This window comes from Camelus dromedarius, chromosome 17 (genome assembly GCF_036321535.1).
Source record: "Camelus dromedarius isolate mCamDro1 chromosome 17, mCamDro1.pat, whole genome shotgun sequence".
Classification (NCBI taxonomy): domain Eukaryota; kingdom Metazoa; phylum Chordata; class Mammalia; order Artiodactyla; family Camelidae; genus Camelus; species Camelus dromedarius.
Genome location: NC_087452.1, coordinates 33,556,280 through 33,569,833, shown reverse-complemented (window position 1 = coordinate 33,569,833; position 13,554 = coordinate 33,556,280). Strand labels below are relative to the sequence as shown.

At 37.6% G+C, this 13,554-nt stretch overlaps 1 protein-coding gene and 1 pseudogene across 2 annotated transcripts in view; one reads left to right on the top strand and one right to left on the bottom strand.

The window, feature by feature from the left end:
* The window catches only part of IP6K1 (inositol hexakisphosphate kinase 1), a 62,218-nt gene that overhangs the window by 29,082 nt on the left and 19,582 nt on the right, over positions 1-13,554 (bottom strand). The window lies entirely within an intron of this gene.
* LOC105088149 (large ribosomal subunit protein eL32-like) lies at positions 1,532-2,250 on the top strand (annotated as a pseudogene).

The window sequence follows — 13,554 nt, the reverse complement described above, 5'->3', positions numbered from 1 at the left end:
GAGAAAATGTACCTGAGAAAATGTGCATGAGCTCGTACACATCTGGATGGGTTCATAAGACTGAAAGAAGGAACAATAAATAAAACAAAGAAACTACCTAAAAAAGGGACTCAAAATAGAGGAGAATGTTAAGTGCTCCACTGAAACATTCTTTTAAAATTCAAATACTATCTTTAGGGATGCCAATCCTATAAAGCTCCACACTGTCAGCATATGGTCTCCTGAAGTGAGCAAAAGCATGGCACAAATGTGCCTGGGGTTAACCTGCACCCTTGTGAAAAGGGAAGTAATAATGACCCCCAATTTCAGTGCAATTTTATAAACCTAAAATGCACTGTTTAATACGAGGCTAAACAATCCATTCTCCCCTTCTTCACTCTCTCTTCACCACACCCTCCCCACCACACACTTCTGGCTTTCCACATCTAGTTAAATTGAGATAAAACAAAATTAAGAAAAAAGGAGAGAAAAAAAAAAGTCTGAAACAAATATGGTAAAATGTTAACATTTTAAAATATACATGCCCAGTTTATTCTCTGAACTTACATTAAAAAGAAAAAAAAAGCCTTCATATAGTGCTAAAAGCCTGATGTGTCAATGCAAAGTAAATGGAGAAGGATACGCTAGCGATGGTTCCAAAGTAGGGTATGAACACCATCACAGCCCCTGGAAATGGAGAGAAAATATTAGAACTCCTCGATCTGTGTTCTTCACTTGGCCTTCAAGCACCACTCTTATCTTCCTGACACTCAGTTTACTGGTTATTCCTCTTCTTCACAACCTTTTAATGCTGGAGGCCTCAGGGCTCAGTCCTTGGTCCTCTTCTGCCCAACTATACTTTCAGTTCAGTCATCCTTCTTGAACACCAAATTCATACAACCAACTGCCTACTGGATCTAGGAAGTCTAAATTTAACATTGCCAAAACAGAACTCATTTCCTCCCACTGCTCAAGAAACTTCTCTCTTCCTACAGTCTTACCCATTCCCTGTTCCATTTTTATAGCTGCTCACATCAAAAATCCTGACAGTCATTCTTGATTCCTCTTTCTCTCAAACCCCATTATCATGTAATCCTATTGACTCTATCATCAGAACATATCCAGATCCAACTACTTCTTATCACCTCCACTGCTACCACCCTGGTGTGATCAATATCTCTCACCTCCTAACTGGTATCCCAGTTTCCATTATGGCCTTCTGGCAGCCTGTTTTTAACACAGCATCCAGTGACTCTGCTAAACGGAGAGTCAGAGCATGTGACTTCTCTTTCAAAATCCTGCAATGGCTCCCATCTCACCCAACTCCTTGCTGTGGCATACAAGATACCACAAGATCTGCACCCCTCCCCACCTCCATTTTCTCTTTGATCTGATTTCCTACCCCTCTCTCCACTGCTTATTAACCTCACTCTAAGTCATATGGGTTAGACACACAGGCATATTCCTACTTTAGGGTCTTCACATCAGCTATTACCTCTGTCTGGGCCATTCTTCACCCAGATATCCAAGTGGCTAACTCCCTCACCTCCTTCAAAAGTCTTTCTTCACTCTCCCCCTCTCTTCCTCAGCGCTACCTACGGAGGTGGCAGCCATCTCCTAGTCGGCATCATGGCCACCCTCAGACCCCTAGTGAAGCCCAAGATTGTCAAAAAGAGGACCAAGAAGTTCATCCGGCACCAGTCAGACCGATATGTCAAAATTAAGCGTAACTGGCGGAAACCCAGAAGCACTGACAACAGGGTGCACAGGAGGTTCAAGGGCCAGATCCTGATGCCCAGCATCAGCTATGGGAGCAACAAGAAAACAAAGCACATGTTGCCCAGCGGCTTCCAAAGTTCCTGGTCCACAATGTCAAGGAGCTCAAAGTGCTGCTGATGTGCAACAAATCTTACAGTGCTGAGATTGCTCACAATGTTTCCTCGAAGAACCGCAAAGCCATTGTGGAAAGAGCAGCCCAGCTGGCCATCAGAGTCACCAATCCCAACGCCTGGCTGCGCAGCGAAGAAAACGAACAGACAGCTCGTGCACACTGTATTTGTATTAATAAAACCATGAAACTAAAAAAAAAAAGTCTTTCTTCAAATCTCTTGGAGTTCTGGTCAAGATGGTACAGTGGTAGGAGCACAAGCTTGCCTCTCCTTGCAACTACAACGAAACAACTGAATGCTAAACAACCATTGAAGAAAGACTGGAATCTAGCAAAAAAGATCTGCAACTGAAAGCATAAAGGGGAAGCATAGCAGGACGGTAGGAGGGGCGTGCTCAGGATATAACTGGGCCCCATACCCCCCAGGGGGGTGACCCACAAGCTAAAGATTTGTTAAGTCACAGAGGCCCTCCCACAGGAGTGAGAGCTCTAAGCCCCATGTCAGGCTCCCCAGATCGGGTCCTGGCATTGGGAAGAGAAGGAGACCCCAGGACATCCGGTTTTGAATGCTAGAGGGGCTTGGCTCTGGGAGCCTTAAAAGACTGGAGGAAACAGAGACTATATTCGCTTGAGAAGCGTACGCAGAAACTCACGTGCTGCAGGTCCCAGGGCAGAAGCAGTGATTTTATAGGAACCTGAGCCAGACCTGCCTGCTGGATTTGGAGGGTCTCCTGGGGGCTGCGGCTCACTCAGGGGACATAAAAGCTGGTGGTGGACATTCCAGGACTGTTCATCTACACAAACTTTCCAGGAGGTTAACATCTTGATTGGATCCTTAGCACTAAGACCTAGCCCCACCCAACAGCCTGTAGGGAAGCCTCAGGCCAAACAACACACAGGGTGGGAACACAGCCACACCCATCGTCAGACTTCCTAAGCCACAAAGGCTTCAAGACAGAGCCCTATCCACCAGAGGTCAAGGACCAAGCTTCACCTAGGACTAGGCAAGCACTGGCTCCTCTTGCCAGGAAACTTGCATAAGCCTCTAGTCCAGCCTCATCCACCAGGGGCAGATACCAGAAATAAGAAAATAATCCCAAAACCTGTGGAAGGAATCCACAAACACAGAGAAAGACAGACGATATAAGGAAGCAAAGGAATATCTCCCAGGCCAAGGTACAAGATAAAATCCCAGAAGAAGAAATAAGTGATGAGAAGATAGGTAATTTATCTAAGAGTTTAAAGTAATGATGGCCAAGATTTTCAGAGAACTCAAGAGGAGTAAAGATGCACAGAATGAAGTTTTTAGCAAAGAGTTGGAAAATATAAAGAATACCCACAGTTGAATAATAAAATCACTGAAATGAACAATACACTAGAAGGAATCAAGAATAGACTAAATGAGGCAGAAGAATGGATCAGTGAGCTAGAAGACAGATTAGTGGAAATCACTACTTCAGAACAGAAAAAAGAAAAAAGAATAAAAAGGAATGAGGATAGTTTAAGAGAACTCTGGGACAACATGAAGCGCTCTAATATTCGCATTATAGGGGCCCCAGAAAGAGAAGAGAGAGAGAAAGGACCTGAGAAGATTTCTGGAGAGATAATAACCAAAAACTTCCCCAACTTGGGAAAGGAAATAGTCACGCAAGTCCTGGAAGCGCAGAGAGTACCACACAGAATCATCCTAAAGAGGAACACACCAAGGCACATAGTCATCAAATTGACAATTAAGGATAAGGAGAAAATATTAAAATTAGCAAGAGAAAAGCAACGAATAACATACATTAAAGTGATGCAAGTGAGAAACTTACAACCAAGAATACTCTATCCGGCAAGGCTCTCATTCAGACTTGATGGAGAAATCAAAAGTTTCATAGATAAACAAAAGCTGAAAGATTTCAGCATCACTAAACCAGCTTTACAACAAATGTTAAAGGACTTTCTCTAGTCATCAAACCATAAGAAAAAAGAACAAAAAGAAAGAGAGAAAAAAAAAAAGAGAGACCTACAAGATTGCTTTGGCTGTTCGGGGGTCTTTTGTGATTCCTTATAAATTTCGAAATGGTTTGTCCTAGTTCTGTGAGGAATGTCACGAGTATTTTGATGAGGGTTGCATTGGATCTGTGGATTGCTTTGAGTAGTGTGGCCATTTTGATAATGCTGATTTTTCCAATCCAAGAGCACAAGAAATCTTTCCATTTCTTTGTGTCATTTTGGTTTTTAGAGTATAGGTAACCTTGGTTAAGTTTATTTCTAGGTATTTTGTTGTTTTTGATGTAATGGAAATGTCTCTGCCAGTTATAAAATTCTAGTTTTTGAAGTAAAAAAAAAAAAAGTGAGTGAATGGCCGCAAATGGCAAAACATCCTTCTTTTTTATGGGTGAGCTGTATTCCATTACATATGCTGCATCTCCATTATCTATTCAATTATTAATGCGCACATAGGATGCTTCCATATCTTGGCAATTATAAATAATATTGCTGTTAATAGCAGGGAGTATGTATCTGTTTGAGTTAATTCTTATTTTGTGGTTGGCTTTATTCCTTTGATAACTATGTAAGTTTAAAAAGCTAAAGCTCTAAACATTCTTAGAAACAATGAACAGTACATATATGTAAATTTAAAAACTATGTGCAGTAAAAAAAAATGAGGTATCAAGCCATGAAAGACATAGAAGAAACTTAAAAGATATATTACTAAATGAAAGAAGCTAGTCTGAAAAGGCTACAAACTGTACGATTCCAACCAAATGACATTCTGGAAAGGGCAAAGCTACAGAAACAATAAAAAGATCATGGTTTCCAGGGGGTTGAGGAGAGGGAGGGAGGAATGAATAGATGGAGCACAAGGGATTTTTTAGGGCAATGAAATTATTCTGTACGATACTATAGTGATGGCTACATGTCATTATGCATTTATCAAAGCCCACAGAATGTACAATATCAAGAGTGAGCCCTAATGTAAACTATGGACTTTGCTTGATAATAACGTGCTCATGTTGGTTCATCAGTTATAATAAATATGCCACACTGATGAGGGATGTTGAGGGTAGTGGAGTATATATGTGTGGGTGACATGGGCTATATGTGAACTCTATTTTCTGCTCAGTTCTGCTGTGAACCTGAAACTGCTCTAAAAGAATAAAGTCTACTAAAAAAAAAAAATCTCTCAGTGAGGTCTACCCTAACCTCCCTAAGTTTAAACTGCAAACCCACCTGGACGCTCCATCCCCCTTATCTGTTCTACTTTTTTTTTTTCATGGCACTTATCTCATTCTGACATGTTATACATTTTATTTACTGATAATGCCTACTGTTCATTATTTTTATTATGATGTCAGCTCCATGAAAGAAAGGCTCTTTGTCTGTTTTTTTTACTATATATTAATTGCCTGGAGTAGTACCTGGCATGTGGTAGCTATACAATAAAAACAGCTGAATAAATAGATGTATGTATATGATGTATCCACAGAAATGTACAGTAGGATAAGTATATACATATGAAAAAAATACTTACGGTGGAACAAGGTCTTTTTTTTTTTTTTAATTACTATTAGGGTTCTAAATCAAAGAAGTTTACAAACTTCTAATCTAGGGCTACCAAAACCAGAACAAAGAGTTAACTTGGCTTCACAGAGAAGAAAGTATGTTGACCACAGAATACCAAATCAAGGAATAAATGGAATGCAAAATTCTGTGGTTTGACTCTAAAAAAAATTGATATATGAAAGAAAAACAGGTTTAAATGTACCTGAATAAGAATGACAACAACAGAAACTAAACAAGATATGGAAGAAAAAAAGAGGATAGCCTATTAGGAGGAGAATTAGACCGTTTTTATTGATGATACAAAAAAGAAATTAAGGGAGAAAACAGGCAAACATATAAATAATTTCAATTATAAAGGATAAATCACATCAAAGAACTGGGACCAAATTTAGGAGATATATAAATTTACAGGAGATAATGAACTTAAAGAAGATACATAAATTTAAAGGAGCTATACATATGTATGTATTTGTCTATATAAGTAGTTTTGTTTGTTTTAATTCAACAACACAGCAAGCCTAGAAAGTGGCAATGAATAAAACCCCTAGCAAAGAAAGAAAATCTGCAATCAGATATGGTGGTGAACAAGGTCCAAACTATTTTAAGAACTACAAAGGCACTGTTCTCCTAGCAAGAGAAAGACAATACCGGTCATTAAGTTCATTAATCGCGTGGGCACAGACACACACTCAAAATGTAGATCAGCAGACATGTACTCTAAGGAGCTTGAATAGAATTCCAAAATCTGTGGCCAATGTATTTTTATAGCCTCAGATTAATCACATGGGTTTGATATGCAATTTTTTTTGTAAAGAGAATCATCCTTGTTATCTTCACACTACACAGGTGTATCTACAAATTTCCTCAAATTTTCATAAAAACTGGTTTAGGAATCCAATATTTCTACTACCGATTTTAAAATTAAATATAGCAGATAGTAGTAATGGGGGGAGGTGCCAAGATGGAGTAGAAAGACTCACAGCTCACCCCTCTCACAAATACACCAAGAATTACATCTACAGACCCACTGAATTGCACAGAACCCCTACTGAACTCTGGCAGAGTGTTTCTCGCTTGGAAATACAGGAGGATTCCTCACAAAATCCAGTAAGACAAAAAAGAAAAAAAAAGAAAAAGGAAATTGGTGCGGTACTAGTCCTGCAGGGAGGGAGCAGTAAAGGAAGAAAGCTGCCCACACGCTGGGACGCCCCCTCTCCAGTTGGGAGGTCAGCATGGACAGAAGAAAAAAAGGGACACTATGAACTCATCTACAAAACAGAAATAGATTCACAGACATAAACAATCCTTATGGTTACTGGGGAAAGGAGGTGGGAAGGGATAAAATTAGGAATTTGAAATTTACAAATGTTAGACACTATATATAAAAATAGATTTTTTAAAAGTTTCTTCTGTATAGCACAGGGAACTATGTTCAATATCTTATAATAACCTTTAATGAAAAAGAATATGAAAACAAATATATGTATGTACATGCATGACTGGGACATGGTGCTATACACCAGAAATTGACACACTGTAACTATACTAAAAAAAAAAAAAAAAAAAAGATTAAAAAAAAAAGTCCACAAACAATAAATGCTGGAAAAGCTGTGGAGAAAAGGGAACCCTCCTACACTGCTGGTGGGAATGTAGTTTGGTGCAGCCGTTATGGAAAACAGTATGGAGATTCCTCAAGAGACGAGAAATAGACTTACCATATGATCCAGCAATCCCACTCCTGGGCATTTATCCAGAGGGAACCTTAATTCAAAAAGATACATGCACCTCAATGTTCACAGCAGCACTATTTACAATATCCAAGACATGGAAACAACTGAAATGTCTGTCCATTGACTGCATAAAGCAGCTGTGGTATATTTATACAATGGAATACTACTCAGTCATAATAAAATAATGTCATTTGCAGCAACATGGATGGACCTGGAGATTGTCATTCTAAGCGAAGTAAGCCCAAAAGAGAAAGAAAAATACCGTATGATATTACATATGTGGAATCTAAAAATAAGACAAAGGAACTTATTTACAAAACAGTAGCAGACTCACAGACCTAGAAAACAGACTTACGGCTACCAGGGTCGGGAAAGGAGTTGGGAAGGGATAAATTGGGAGCTCGAGATCTGCAGATACTAATATATATAAAAGAGATAAACAACAAGCTCATACTGTATAGCACAGGGAACTATATTCAATATCTTATAGTAGCCTATGGTGAAAAAGAATATGAAAACAAATGCATGTTCATGTATGACTGAAGCATTATGCTGTATACCAGCAATTGATGCAAAATTATAAACGGACTATACTTCAATAAAAATATACATATACAAAAATAAAAAATTAAAATTAAATTAAATATATCCACTTAAGCACTAAAAGCATAATGACAAAGTATCATGCATTTAAAAATCATATGAAATTTATTTACTTTTTTAAAAGTTAAATTTAAACTTGGTAAGGCAGGAATGCTAAATAAAAATCTGGCAATAATGTATCTTTGGTTTTTTACTCTCCGATACAATCTAAGGGAAATCACTTGGATTATATCAGAAACTAAAAAAAAACAACAAAATCATTCTAAACTGAAAAGAACACAATAGACTAGTAAATCACTCTAACAGAAAAGAACACATAAAGCAGCTCTGGACCTTATAAAAACTAATTTCTAACTTATTTCACAAATAATAAGCTAATATGGACTCTGACAGGATAAGATACTGAAATACTCTCAAATTCATGGACAAAAAAACTCTAGCTGAAAACTAACATGAAAGTACATTTGTTCTTTAAAGCATATAGCCAAGGGAACCTAATGTTTTCTGAAATTCAAGTCGATTCTTGCTTTTACATTGAGACTAAAGGTGCTGATACATATCAGGTATACTTATGAGGGTGACAGAATAATCTTCCTTTCCCCATTCCCAAGGAGTATTTCAAGCAGATGCTCACAAATCTCTCCTTTGAGGAAGAGGGAAATATAAGGAATATTCTCAAAGTAAGTAGGGCTACCAACCTGAGCCTGCCCTTCCAATCTACCAGGGACTGGGACACCCCTCACCTAGAAACCAGAAGTATGTGCAGAGGCCTAGGGCAATTTGGGAGGTTCAAAATAAGGAAGAGGGAAAAAAGGCTTAATTTAAAGGTATCTATTTTGCTTGTCCTCAGAGAAGAGGAAGGTTGTTTAGACTTCTGGGTCCTATCCTGCAGCAAGGGACACAGTCCTGAGGACACCAGGCTGAGAGCAAGAAAGAAAAGAAACTTGGCAGGTGGCCTGAGATGTGCCAGCCCATCAAGAAATAGCCAGAACACAATTAATTTAGAACAAAGAGAGAAGCTAAAATCTAGTGAACCTCTTTCCTGTTTTTATCAGATTTCTAAAGAAAGATTAGAAACCCTGTGCTTCCCCCAGATTTTTTATTTAATTAAGTAAAGATCCTTTTGCAAATGTCTATCTCAACTGCGCTTAAAAAAAAAAGTGGGGGTGGGGGCTACAGCTCAGTGGTAGAGTGTGGGCTTGGCATACACAAGGTCCTGGGTTCAATCCCCAGTGCCTCTGTTAAGGGGGATTTTTTTTTTTCAATTTTTAAAAGAATAAAAAAATTCTTTAAATGTGAGAAGGGAGGTTGAGGACAGAATTTTAAGAACACAGGTCCAAAGTAATACAGGGGAAATCAAAATTAGAAAACACCAAAAGAAAGGAGAAACAAAGGTACCCCGTCCTTCTCACATGAAACATTGTATATTCACAATTTGTATGGGATTATTCTTTAACAAGAAGCCACAGGAATACCTGTGCTGTGACTAGTCTGTTTAGGTGAGTCATACTTGAATCAGGTTAGTCTCTGCACAACACATCTATAACTGAATCTAAACATGGTCATACCTAGAAAGTACATTATGTAGAAGGATAGGAGAAATGGTTCTACAAAGAACACAAAACCACAGAAAATTTAAAATGAGACTGTCTAAAGTCCTAAAATATGGAATGGGGAGCTTCCTGGACTTATTACCTCATATTACCAATCTCAATGAAGGCTCAAAGCTGAAGAGAGAACATTCTGCATAACTGAAAGAACTATATTCAATACCTTGTAATAGCCTATAATAAAAAAGAATACAAAAAGAAATATAAATATAAATATATACACACACACATCTCAATGATGATGCTGTACAGCAGAAATTAACACAACATTGTAAATCCACTATATGTCAATTAAAAAAAAAAGATGCAAAGGGACAGTATCGGCTTGTTCTGGAAATCTGGGTTTCTGACATGACTGGTAACTCTAGTTCCTTTTCTTCATCTTCATCCTATTTCAGCTCAACTAAAAGAGAAGCTGAGCACAGTGGGGGCAAGCTGACAGGACTGAGGCAGAGATGAACACACCCTAAAGTGACTAGGAAAATGATGCAGACACCTCCATACTCAGGATTTTCCCTCACCATAACATCTTTCGAATAAAATCTGCTCAATTTCAGAACAGAAACAAAAGAACAGTAATTCTGTCACTCAATCAAATTTCAATTAGCTGTTACTCTAAGTTTATAAGTGGAGTCACTCCAGATACAAATCTACTACTTTATACTAGTGATATTCGTGTTTTGCTATTAAAGAGGTAAAACATGAAAATAAAATATCTTATAACTACAAAAGGTGAAGTCTAAGCTCTGGTCACAGCACTGAGTCTTTTAGAATACCTGGAGCCTCATTTAGATTACCCACATCCTTGAATGATGAATACTAGCTTAAAATGAGAAAAATATCCAGAGTAAGGAATTATGCAACCACAGAATAGCTCCTGACTTCCCTGTGACGTTTCAACGATAACCACAAAACTGTTAAGAGAACTCCAAAGAAGCTTCTGCATAACTGAAAGAACTGAACTCTGTACTATTTTATGGTTTTCTAAAGTTTAAAAAATTTTTTTCTTCCATTTTCTAGGTGACTTTATATTTAAGGGGTTTTGGTGGGGAGGGGGTTTAGGTTTGTTTAGTAATTTATTTTTGGAGGCAGTACTGGGAATTGAACCCAGGACCCTGTGCATGCTAAGCATGCGCCCTACCACTTGAGCTATACCCTCCCCGCCGTACTATTTTAAAAGAGGCACACCAAGAAGCAACATACACCTAAAATTCAAATATGGCTTCAATCCAGAGGACTATTCCTTTGGTGGTGAAATCACACACTTAAAGGTTCTGATAGTATACTACTCTGCAAATTATCCAAAAATAGGATCAAAAATTAAATTCCTCAGACATGGGCACTGAATTGTATTCAGCTGTAGTTGGGGGATACAATGAAGTGTCCACCATAAAATATAGCTCTGCTGCGTTTTGCTCTTTTGGGATAACCGCTTCTGAAGAGGCTGAGACCACCTTAGGTTCTCTCCTCCAAGGACCATGTTCTTAGTATCCTACGTTCCTGACCTCCTGTGAGACCTCTCCCCCTCAAAGCCCACATGGCATAATTCTTTATACAGTCAGACATTCAGAAAATAATGAGAGATTTCAGGACACAAATTCAACAGGCAGTCCCTCCATTTGGAACCACACACCACCAGGGGCCGCATAATGACATATCTGAACATCTATCCTGTAGACAAAGATTTTTATTAGCGAGTGAGTACCCAGCAGCAGATGAGCAACACGCAAAGTGATAGTATGAGTGTGGGGAAAACCTGTAAACAAGAGGCAAATGACCTGTTTAATGCCTCATAAATGCAACAGTGTTTGAATGCTCCTGCCATAAAGACTCTGTCTTCTACCCTCCAGCAAAACACCAGAATTTTGAAAGGTACTTTAAAGCACCTTTAAACATTAGAAAAGTACTTCTAGCTACCTCAAAGACAACCCATAGTTATAGACAGAGGGGGAACTAACTTCCACCCACATAAACCCACCCAACAACTTTCCAACTTAGAAAAGTGTACAGATGTTTCCAAAGAAACATCATACCTTAAAAGAGGGTTCCAAATATCTCCACTCTCCTTTTCTGACCTTCATGTGATATAGGAACTCAACAGCTTGAACATGTAGAGAGCTCTCATGATTCTAGGGGTCAAAAACTATGTTTAAAAAAAAACAAAAGAGTGGAACTCAAACTAGAAGCAAGCCATCAATCCAATGATTAATAAAATGTGTACTTTTTAATGCACCAACTTCATCTATTTTCCCTGTCAACAAATTAGATTTGAGACTGTATGTCCTACTTTTCAGGGAGAGGTAATATTTGAGAGAACAATTTAAAACGACATGCTATACTGATGCAACTAGAGCAATGCTGAAATTTTTTAGTTTTAAAAGTAGAAACATAAAATTAGTGACTTAAGGTTCTCCTTAATAAGCTAGAAAAAGACCAAAGTAGGTAGAAGGAAGGAAATAATAAAGATATAAGCAGAACTCAGTAGAGTATTAAGCCAAAAGCAGGTCTTTTGATTAAAAAAAATGAAATTGATAAAAACCTCTAGAGAAACTGATCAATAAAAAGAGAATACACAGATTACCGCTATCAAGGATGAAAAAGGGGGCTATCACGACAGGCCCTATAGGCATTAAAACAACAGTTAAGTAATACTACAAACAACTGCATACCAATAAATTCGACAACTCAGACAAAATGGACAAATTCCTTGAAAAAAATACAACTTACCAAAACTGACACAAGATATATATAAAATCTAGAGGGGAGGGTACAGCTCAAGTGGTAGAACACATACTTAGCATGTATGAGATTCTGGGTTCAATCCCCAGTACCTCCTCTAAGAATAAATAAATAAACCTAACTTCCTCCCCTCCTCAAATAAATACAGTAAATAAATAAAAAATAAATTTAAAAAAAAATCTAAATAGCCCTATATAAAGAAGACTGAATTTATCATAGATCTTTCCACAAGGAAAACTTCAGACACAGCTGATTTCAGTAGTGAATTCTATCAAACATTTATGGGAGAAATAACATCAATCTTGCATCAATTTTTTCAGAAAACAAGGAGAGAAAGAACACTCTCCAACTTGTTTTATGAGGTCAGATAACCCTGATAAAATCTAAAAAGGAACCTTATAGCAAGAAAGGATGAAAGAAAGATCAAGTAAAAGACAGAAAGAAAAAAAAATTAAAGACCAATATCCTTCATGAACACAGACACAAATATTCTTTTTAAAAATTTTAGCAAAACATAGATGCTGGAGAGGGTGTGGAGAAAAGGGAACCCCCCTACACAGTTGGTGGGAATGTAGACTGGTGCATCCACTATGGAGGACAGTATGAAGATTCCTCAAAAAACTAAAAATAGACTACCACCTGATCCAGCAATCCCACTCTTGGGCATATATCCAGAGAAAAATAAAATTCAAAAAGACACATGCACCCCAATGTTCATAGCAGCACTACTTACCATAGCCAAGACATGGAAACAACCCAAATGTCCATCAACAGATGACTGGATAAAGATGTGGTACATATATACAATAGAACACTACTCAGCCATAAAAAATAAAATAATGCCACTTGCAGCAATATGGATGGACCTGAAGACTGTCATTCAAAGTGAAGTGGGCCAGAAAGAGAAAGAAAAATGCCATATGACATCATTTATATGAAGAATCTAAAAAATAGTAACAATAATAATGACACAAATGAACTAATTATTATTTTGATTTCTTGAATATGTGTAAGCACATCTGACTGTCCTTTATGATTGGATTACTGTATTCTGTTGATTCTTATTTTGTAGTTGGCTTTATTCCTTCAACAACTATGTAAGTTTAAAAAGCTAAAGATCTAATCTGTTCTTAGAAACAATCATTAGTACATATATGAAAACTAAAAAAAGTGCAGTATACTGTATATATGTATTTACATGTAATATAATGTGTATGTGCAGTCAAACTGTAATAATTCTACATAATAAAACTGGGGGAAAATAAAGGAAAGAAAAATTTTAGCAAAACAAATCCAGTGATACATAGAAGGAATAATATGACAAAGTGTGGGATGCAAGGCTGATTAAATATATGAAGAACCAATCAAGGTAGTCCACCATATTAACAGAAGAAAGGAGAAAAATCATACGATCATCTCAATATACACAGGAAATGCTCAACAAAATTCAACT